The 9,495-nt window shown below is 32.0% G+C and overlaps 1 pseudogene; it reads right to left on the reverse strand.

The window, feature by feature from the left end:
• Positions 1 to 1,042: 1,042 nt before the first annotated feature.
• On the reverse strand, positions 1,043 to 4,288 carry LOC141582949 (structural maintenance of chromosomes protein 4 pseudogene; annotated as a pseudogene).
• Between the last annotated feature and the right edge of the window lie 5,207 nt (positions 4,289 to 9,495).

The raw sequence follows: 9,495 nt of genomic DNA on the forward strand, positions 1-9,495 counted from the left end.
TTTTTTTTTTTTTTTTTTTTTTTTCTTTTTCTTTTTTAACTTCAGATCTTGCTTTATTTAAAAGGCCATGCTACAAATATTTACATTTTTATAGTTACGTGATACAAACTGTTTTTTTTTTTTTAATATCAAAAACAATGGTCCACAGAAGCAACAATTAACTCTAATTCCTTAGGATAAATACCCAGGAATTAAATAGCTAGGGCAGACTTGTACTTCAATACAGCAGGTCCTTCCAAAAACCAAGTGGTTGCCAACTTATGTCCAGTAGCATTATAACATTCTTAAGCCAATAGTGTAAAAATACCCTGACAAATTTATAGGCAAAGATTACTCAAATACAGATGCTCCAACAGAGGGGCTACATCCTGGTAAACCTGTAAGTTGAAACTATCAAGTTGAAATGCATTTGAGTACCCTGATAAAGGTTTCAAAAAGTTGAAAATTTGTAAGTCAAACCATCTTACTTCATACTCATCAAGCAACTATAATGGGATGTTTTTCAACTTTTGAGATGATAGCCTAGGCTTGTTAAAGACACCATCTTAATGTACTGGCTCTCTCTAATGACTTAAGTGGTCAAACACATCAAATTTTAGAAAAGTATATGATACTCAAATTCTCATCACTATAATTCAGAATGACTGGTTTACAAAAATATGTTCCTAGCATTTGGGTAATAATTGGTGACTGTCTAAACTGGTAAGCTAAGTGGAATGCTCCTTAATCGATCCAAGATTAGCTGGCAAACTTTTCTAGTGTAGGTAAGTCAAAGGCCCTCAAAGGTATGCTGAGCCTTGATAGCATAAGCTAGTTTAGGACTTTGCCTCAACTAACATACTAACATACTTTTTACTTTGCTGGCAGCAACTTGGAACTAAGGGCAAGTTACGTGACCCTCCAGGTATCTCATTTTTCTCCATTGTCTGCTACTTACAGAATGATCATATTTTTGCAATCTAGAAGCAGTTACAGAGAATATTTTATTAGACCCTATAAATCACTGAACTGCATAAAATAGAAACCAGTTTTGTAATCTAGTTTAAGGAGTATTTTATACAACTCATAATCCTTTACAAATAGAAAAAAATCAGTAATACACTGAATCAATTTGAAGAATCTTCAGTATAAACAAGTTCAACAAAGTCCTTTAGATGCAATTTCTTTTGGATTTACTGCAACACTTTTTGTTATGTTGTATGTCTTTTAAATTCCAGGAAGTCTATCTGAAATCTCAAACGTATTATTTCGAAGAGAAATTATTATGAACTGTGAATTTTTTTGTTCATATATATAAAATGCAACAATGGACACATTTTTAAAATCAAGGGCTGCATCAATCTCGTCCATGAAGCAAAGAGGAGTGGGCTTGTAGTGATGAAGAGCAAACACCAAAGCCAATGAACTAAGTGTTTTCTCTCCTCCTGAAAGGTTGAAGATCTTTTTCCAGCTTATCTTAGGTGGTCTAATACTGAACATGATTCCTTCAGAGAAAGGATCCAAGCTGTCTGCAAGCTCCAGTTCAGCGTCTCCTCCCAAAGTAAGCATTTGGTAATTTTCCTTTAATTTATTGGTTATTATATAAAAACCTGCCATAAATTCATTAAGCCTTTGTTTCCGAAGATCTTCATATGCCTGTCTAAAATTACCTCTTTCATGAGTAATTTTGTCCAATTCTGCTACCGTTGCAAATACAATTCTTCCTTCTTTTTATACTCTGCAACAGCACCGAGGTTTGGTTTCATTTCATGACACTGGGCTTCCAAAAGTGCAATTTGGTTTGTTATAGAATCTGGATTCTTGATTGCTTCAAGATCCTCTGGGCTTAGAACTGAAATCTCTTTTTGCCAATATTTTATTTTAGAATTATGTTCCTCAATGTGACCATCTATTTGTTCAAGTTTCAACTTAATACTAAGTGCATCTTTTTGAAGAGCATGTTCATTTTCTTGAATAACTTTTAATTCTTGAAGCAGATTGCGATATTCTTTCTGGATCTCTGGTAAGGATTTCTCTGCAGCATTTGTATTTTTTACGACCTCTGCTGCTTTGTCCTCAATACTTTTCAGCTCCGCTGTTAGGTCATCCACCTCTTTCTCAGTATCTTTTATTTTTTTCTCTGTACGAAAGACAGTGTCTTGTGCCTTTTTAAGGTTTCTGTCAGCAGTCTTGATTGCTACTTGGGCTTTAGTAATAGCAGAAGCACATTCATCCAATTGCTTATTTATTTTATCAAGTTTGTCTTGTTGGGCCTTGAGTTTATGATTATTGATTTCTACAATGATATTGTGTAAGCGTTTAACCTCAGCTTCTTCTTTACCAGCTTTCTCAGCCACAGCATCATATTCTGTTTTGAAAGCATTAACGTTTTCTTCTAACAACTTCTGCTTTTTTTTGTCAGGGGCTGTAGCAAGTATATTGGCTTCAAGTTCCTTAACTTGGACATTCAAATATTCTTCTTGCTCTATTAAACGCTGGATGCTTGCAGTAAATTTTTCTAGCGTGTTCCTCATTTCTCATTCACTATGCCGTAACTTAACTACTCTTTATTCAAGTTGTACTTTCTGTTCTCGGATTTGCCTTGCTTTCTTAGAGTCGTTTTGCAACTGTGATTCCATTTTGTTTACCTCTTCTTCAGAGATTTCAATGACAAGTGAGGAACCCATTCTTCCTTTCATTACTTTGCTTCCACCACCAGTCATTGTACCTGACTGTTCTATGATTTGTCCCTGTAAAGTTACCACTCTCCATCTTCTATCTTTTTGATATGCTACTCTTGTGGCTTGATCCAAGTTGTCAGCTACTAAGGTATCTCGTAAAGCAAAATAAAAAGTTTGGCGAATTTTGTCATCTTTTACTTTTACTGAATCAAATAAATGAGAAGTATTTTCAGGAGTCTGAATTTCGGTCTTTTTTTTTTTTTTTTTTTTTTTTTTTTTTTTTTGCCCATACAGCCATCTTATCCAAACCTATGAAAGTTGCAACTCCAATATTTTGTCTTTTAAGGAAGTTTACACATTCTTGAGCTGTATCAATAGAATCAACAACAATGTAGTCTAATGCATGACAACAGGACGATATAGCCACATCATATTGTTCATCAATGGCACCTAAATCCCCCAGTCTTCCATATATTCCTGGAATCCTGCCAGATTTTTTTTTTTCTTGAATTATTGCATCAAGGACTTTCCCCCTACTTCGATTCATTGCTAATGAGCTCTTTGCTTCTTCAACTTTTTGGAAGAGATCATGAACCAAACTTTTAAAGTTTATTTCTTCTTGTGTAAGTTTTTGAAGTTCTTTTTCTTTCTCCTTTAATTCTTGTTCAGTTTGAGGGAGTTTTCCTTCTATATCTCTGATTGCAGCTTTCCTTTCTTTGAGAGTCTCAGAAGCTGCGATTAGAGCTTCGTTGGCTTTAGTTAATTGAGACACTGCAGTATTATGACGACTGAGATAGATATCAAGTTCTGATTGGGCTACATCCATCTTTGAAAGTGCTTCATTTACTGATTTGCTGAAACCCATAAGTTCTTTCTCTCGACTTTCTTTTTCTTTCTGAAGCCCTTGTGTTTCCTGTTTAAAGCTGTTCATAACTTCCTTTAATCTTCTTTCTTCTTTCTCTTTTTCCTTCTCAAGGGCATTGTTTCTGATTGTTGTTTCATTTATGATATTCTTACTTTTGGCAGGTATACTTTTAAATTCTTCAACCTTTTCTTTATCTTTTTGAAGTTGCTTCTCCAGTTTTTTGGCTTTACTCTTTGCATGTTTTAATTTTTCTCCAACTTGAACATTTTCCAAATCTAGCTGTGTAAATTTTTCTTTATTCTCCTCAATAAATTTTGTAATTTTATTCAGTTTCTTTTCTGTATCTTTTACATCTTTATTCTTAGCTTTCATTTCATTTGATAGTATACTGCTCTTCTCATTAATTTCTTTGGTGTCTTCATTAATTTTTTCCTTTTGAGTTTCCATTTCAGCAATTCGTTTCTGCAAATCATAAATATAATATTGACAAACATGATTCTTTTTCCTAAATATTTCATTTTCCAAGGTAAGAAACTCGATAGCTATGTTTTTCTCTCCTTCTAAGGCATCCTTTTCCTTTTCCACCGTCTTTACCCTGTTTAACTTCTCTCCTCTGTGCTCGTTTAATATTTCAACTCTCCGACACAAGACTTTAATAGGTTCATTTAGCCGTCCACAACCAATTATGTCTTCTAAATATTCAAGCATACCCTCATCGTGTTCAGTCTGGCCGTTTGGTTTCATCATAGCAATTTGTTCAACTTCACCCGGTGTTTCGGCTCCCGGTCCTTCACTCGAAAATCCTGAATAGTTTTTGTAGTGTCATCATGGGTAGACTTGACTTAGGTCTTGTGTTGCATTGTTTTAGTGGATGTCAGCCACAGACATTGACTAAAAAACTCAAAAAGAAAACTTATGGAAAGAAGCATTTTGTACATAGCACTTGGAATAGGACAATCATCCTGGTGTTAAGAGATGGTTAATGCCTCAGAGAAGTTTGATTGTCTATTTCATTTAAACAATATTTTCTGAGGCTATAATACCTTAAGTTAGAGGTTTTGGTTGAATGTTTTCTAAATCAGACATAGATTTTTCTATTGTGATTAGTGATCCATATTTATCTGTTAACATTTCCTAGGAACAGTGAATTATATGGAATATCATTCTTTTCTTTTTAGATTGTTTACTGAATTCTGCTGGATTCACTGACAAGAAGAGTTTGAATTAGCAGAACCCTGAGAATGGGAACACTTTTAAAAGAGATTGGTGAAGAAAGTAAAGGAGGAGTTTCATCTTTGAAAGAAGAAACCACCCTTGACCAGAGACCCTATATAAGCTTTTTTTTTTTTTTTTTTTTTTAGCATTTTCTTCTCAACTTTTCTCTGTCATGATGAGGCTGCCTTTCTTTTTATATGTTTGTTATTTAACAAAAAGGTGATGACATTTTCTGGATGTCATTTACCATCAGCTTTATTTTTATGAGCGCAATTTTTAATCAAATTATTCTTTTTATTTTCAGCAAAGACTTGAGGAGAAATAAGGTTGTGTTACTTTTTTGGCACATTCTTCTTTTAGGAATTATAGTGAGGTAAGTGACACAAATATTTCTCATTCACTGTTTTCAACAAGTAAATTGAATGCAAATAGTAAGCTAAGAAGATTAAGGATGTCATAATGATTGTTTCTCTAATGGAAATGCTTCTCTATTTAGTTTTGTTTTGTTTTCACAATTTTGAAACTGTTGCTATGTGATTATGATTGGTTGTAAGATAATTTTATAAAATGCGAATGGAAGTAAATCAGTCATTTCTTCTGCTCTTTCTATGCACATATTGTATACCAGCCTTTTTTTTTTTTTTTTTTAATTTTTCTCATTCAGCCTAATGAACATTTTAAATAGTTATGGGGGATAAATATGTAACTCTAAATTAGGAAAGAAGAGTAGCATAATAAGAGAGAAAGCCTTGAAAATAATCTCATAAACTTGGTTGACTGAAGGAATTTAACTTTTTAATGATAGATTTTCTAGACATCCTTGAATTTGTAGCTATCACTTGGAATGTCAAAATGTAGCTATGCAATTTATTTCCACATATCTTTTGTTTGTTACTTCACTGATTTGTGTTAATCTTATAAATTTTGTAAGATCTCATTTGGAAGAGCTCTGTCTTTATAGTTCAAAAATACGAACGCGTACAAAATTACATACACTTTACAGAATTTGGAGTCACTGGGAATAAGTGTTACCCTTTATTAAAAAGATAAAACATAAAATTAGTTGGAAGTGGTGTTGTGTGCTTGTAATACCTGCACTTCGGAGGCCAACATATGTGGATCATGAGTTCAAAACTTTGAGACCAGTCTGGCCAAGATGGGGCAACCCCATCTCTACTACAACTACAGAAGGTAGTTGGGAATGATAGAACGTGCCTTTAATGGTAACTCAGCTACTCAGAAGGTTGAGGCACAGAATTCCTTGATCCCAGGAGGCAGAGAGTTTCGCGAGTCAAAATTGTGCCACTGCATTCTAGCCAGGGCAACAGAGTGAGACTCTGTATATATGTATACTCTGAATATATTTATTCATATATGTTTATTCTGTAAATGCAGAAAATTTAGAGTGGTTTACAAACACACTCAAATATTTGAAACCTCAAAATCTAATCTTCTATCCAAAGAATTAGTAACACCAAGAGCAATGAGTAACACTATCAGAAAAAGCAGAAAAATAAACACTACTGCAGAGTCAAAGAGGTAATCCCAGTGAAAGTTCGTGAAGTGATTTTGTGCCATTCTCTGGACCTAATTTAACTTTAATTTACTGTATCTCCTGAAATAAAAGGACTTAGGCAGAAACAGCAAAAAACGAAGAAGGCATTAGCCACAAAACTCACTAAATAAAACCCCTGACAATATTAAAACTAGTAATCTGAGTGTTGAAAAAACATGCCTAATTTTACTATTTAAAAGTGCTAATCAATATTTCATTAAAAATTTTGCAATAGGGTGGATGTGGCAACTCATGGTTCTAATCCCAGCATTTTGGGAGGCTGAAGTAAGTGGATTACTTGAGGTCAGAATTTTGAGACCACCCTGGCTAACATGGTGAAACCGCTTTTCTGCTACAAATACAAAATTAGCAGGTTGTGATGGAATGGGCCTTTAATCTCAGGTAGTTGGGAGGCTGAGGTAAAAGAAATACTTGAACCCAACAAGCAGAGGTTTCAGTGAGCTTAGATTACACCATTACACACCTGCCTGGATGAGAGAGTAAGACTCCATCGCCCCTGAAATAAAAATCTTGCAGTAAACAGCATTAGAGTGAAAAGAAGAATAATTTATAAAAATATGCCTGTAAGTGGAAGATACTAGATTATCCATTTCCTTTAAAAATATTCAAAGAAATGTGAGTTCTAAGTAATAAAATATTTGTTCAAAATATCTCCAACATAAACTTTATCATTTTCTTTTCATCCTCCTTTCCTCCACCACTTTTGATAACTCATTTCTTCTTTTACTATCTTTTCATATCTTACTTTCTTCCATCATAGTGTTATGTTATTCTAAATAAAAAATCTTTATGAATGGTTCAATGCATTGAAAAGAATGGCAAATTCTTCCTGGCTTGAAACAGGATATTTGCAACGTATATGTTGAGAACTTATATTTAAAATTTAAACTTATTTAGTCTGTTATCAAAAGAGGTTCTCTAAAGGAAACTAAGTTCTTCTAAGCAGAATAAGATTTCCAAATTATGATATATGTGTCTTTTTTTTCCCATGTGACATGGAGATATCCATTGACACTTAAAATGTCAGTAGTAAACTTTTGTTTCCTCTCAGAACCATGCACTATTTAAAGCCTATTTACATAAAGCCAGATAAAAGGCTTTAAAATATAATTCTTTATTTTTAATGACAATAATGGCCATGTGTTCATTATGTAAATTTTTATGTGTGGTTTACTTTTTGGTGTGGTGTGTGATAATTATTCTCTAGGTGCTCTCGTTTATATGACAAGCTATGAAGTGTATAATGTATGTAAATAGTTGAATTATGCAATTGCATATAGAATCTATATTTTCATATGTGTTTCACAGGAAAATCATATAAGAATAAGCCACATTAATTATAATGATCTTGGTTAATCTAATAATTAAATAAATATCTTAATGTCTCTTACTCATTTCTCCAGCAGTATCACTATTATAGTATCATTTTTTTCTGTTTGTAGCTTTTCGATACTTTGAATGAGAATGTCATGCAATCATCTTTTACATTTTTTATAATATTATTTTAAACTTTTTATTCTCAGATTAGCAACTTTCATTAGTATGCAAATAAACTGTAATTTAGTTAATGTCTCATCTGATAATTATGTTGTAAACCTTTTTGTATCGTAAATAATTCTGAAACCCTATTACATTTACATGTGTTTAAATAAGAGCATTTACGGAGAATGTAAAGATGTCTTTAAATGTCATAAAGAAATGATATAATTTATATGGTGATAAACAGTCTGCTGAATTTTCTTCTAAATTAGATGTATAAGAAGAGTTACCAATTATTATTTGCATGAATAATAAGGCTTCCCAGTTTTGCATGGATTTATATATATTTTTGCATTTACCTTTTTAATGAATAAATAAACTCTTCTTGTGCTGGAATTATAAGCATGAGCCCCTTGCCTGGCCTCTAATTTTTCTTTTCTTTTAGTCAGTTTTGACATTTGTGAATTTTCTTTTTATTTGTAAAATTCAAAATGGGTTGATAATTTTTACAGCTGAACATAAACACGTTACAAACATTATAAACAGCTCAGTCAGCTGTTTATAATGTTTTAATGCTTTTCTCTGCAATTTTAAAATGCTTTTGTAATAAATTACAATAGAATTTTGCTATTATTCAAGAGATTTTATCTTACCAACTTCTCTCTATATATTTATGTGTATAAGTTAATTTTTCAAGTTCTGTATACTTTTGATGTGATACCATTTAATTTTAGGCAGGAGTGAGATAGAACAAAATTTAATTAGGTAATTTATGCTTTCAAATATTAATTAAAAATTATTTACTGTATAATTTAAAGGTAAAATTAAAATGTCTCAACTTAAAACAATTACTTTTTCTATTGTATTTAAGGTACCATAACTGAGTTTACTTTGTTACATTAGTATGTCTTACTCACAGACCTAAAACCTTAGTTATTACGTATGTGAATAAACACAAAATCTTACAGGTCAATTCTTTTCAAACTGTTTTTCACTATATGTTTTAGGTAATCTCGTGCTTATTCTTCTATATAAATTTCAGAGCTAGTTGTTGATACATTTTATTTTATCAAATTAAATTCATAGGTAACATTTAGAAAAGACTCATAATTTCAAGAACAAATATTCATATTTATGTACTACATAGAAATTCATTTTTTAAGATTAATATCTCTGAAGTGGTTTTTTGTGTGTTTCTAATTAAAGTTTTTATAATTTTTAGGACTCTTGCATCACAGAGTTTACATTTTAGGTTAATAGTATGCAAAGTATATTTTTGTTTTATGTTTTATTTCTTTTTGTAGATGAGGAATCAACTGATATTTCAAATTGCATAAAGATTGGTAACTGTTTATTGATTTAAAACTTAACTATTGCATCAAAATGTGATCTGCATTATAAAATGAAAATGTATATTTATATATAAATTAAATGAACACATAAATTACAATGTATAAATATATAGAGTCTTGAGTTATGATCTGAACTGATGTCAGCCATTGTAGTTTTTTTTCATGTGAGCTAAATTGGAGTGTTGCTTAATTGGCCTAATTGAGTTTCTTTCCGTGTGTGTGAGATTAAGTTTCATTCTTTTTGTTCAGGCTCAGGTAAGGTACTCACTGCAAACTCTGTCTAGCAGGTTCAAGAGATTTTACTGTTTAATCATTTAAAGTAGCTGGGATTATAGGTACCCACCACCA

This window comes from Saimiri boliviensis, chromosome Y, assembly GCF_048565385.1.
Source record: "Saimiri boliviensis isolate mSaiBol1 chromosome Y, mSaiBol1.pri, whole genome shotgun sequence".
NCBI lineage: Eukaryota > Metazoa > Chordata > Mammalia > Primates > Cebidae > Saimiri > Saimiri boliviensis.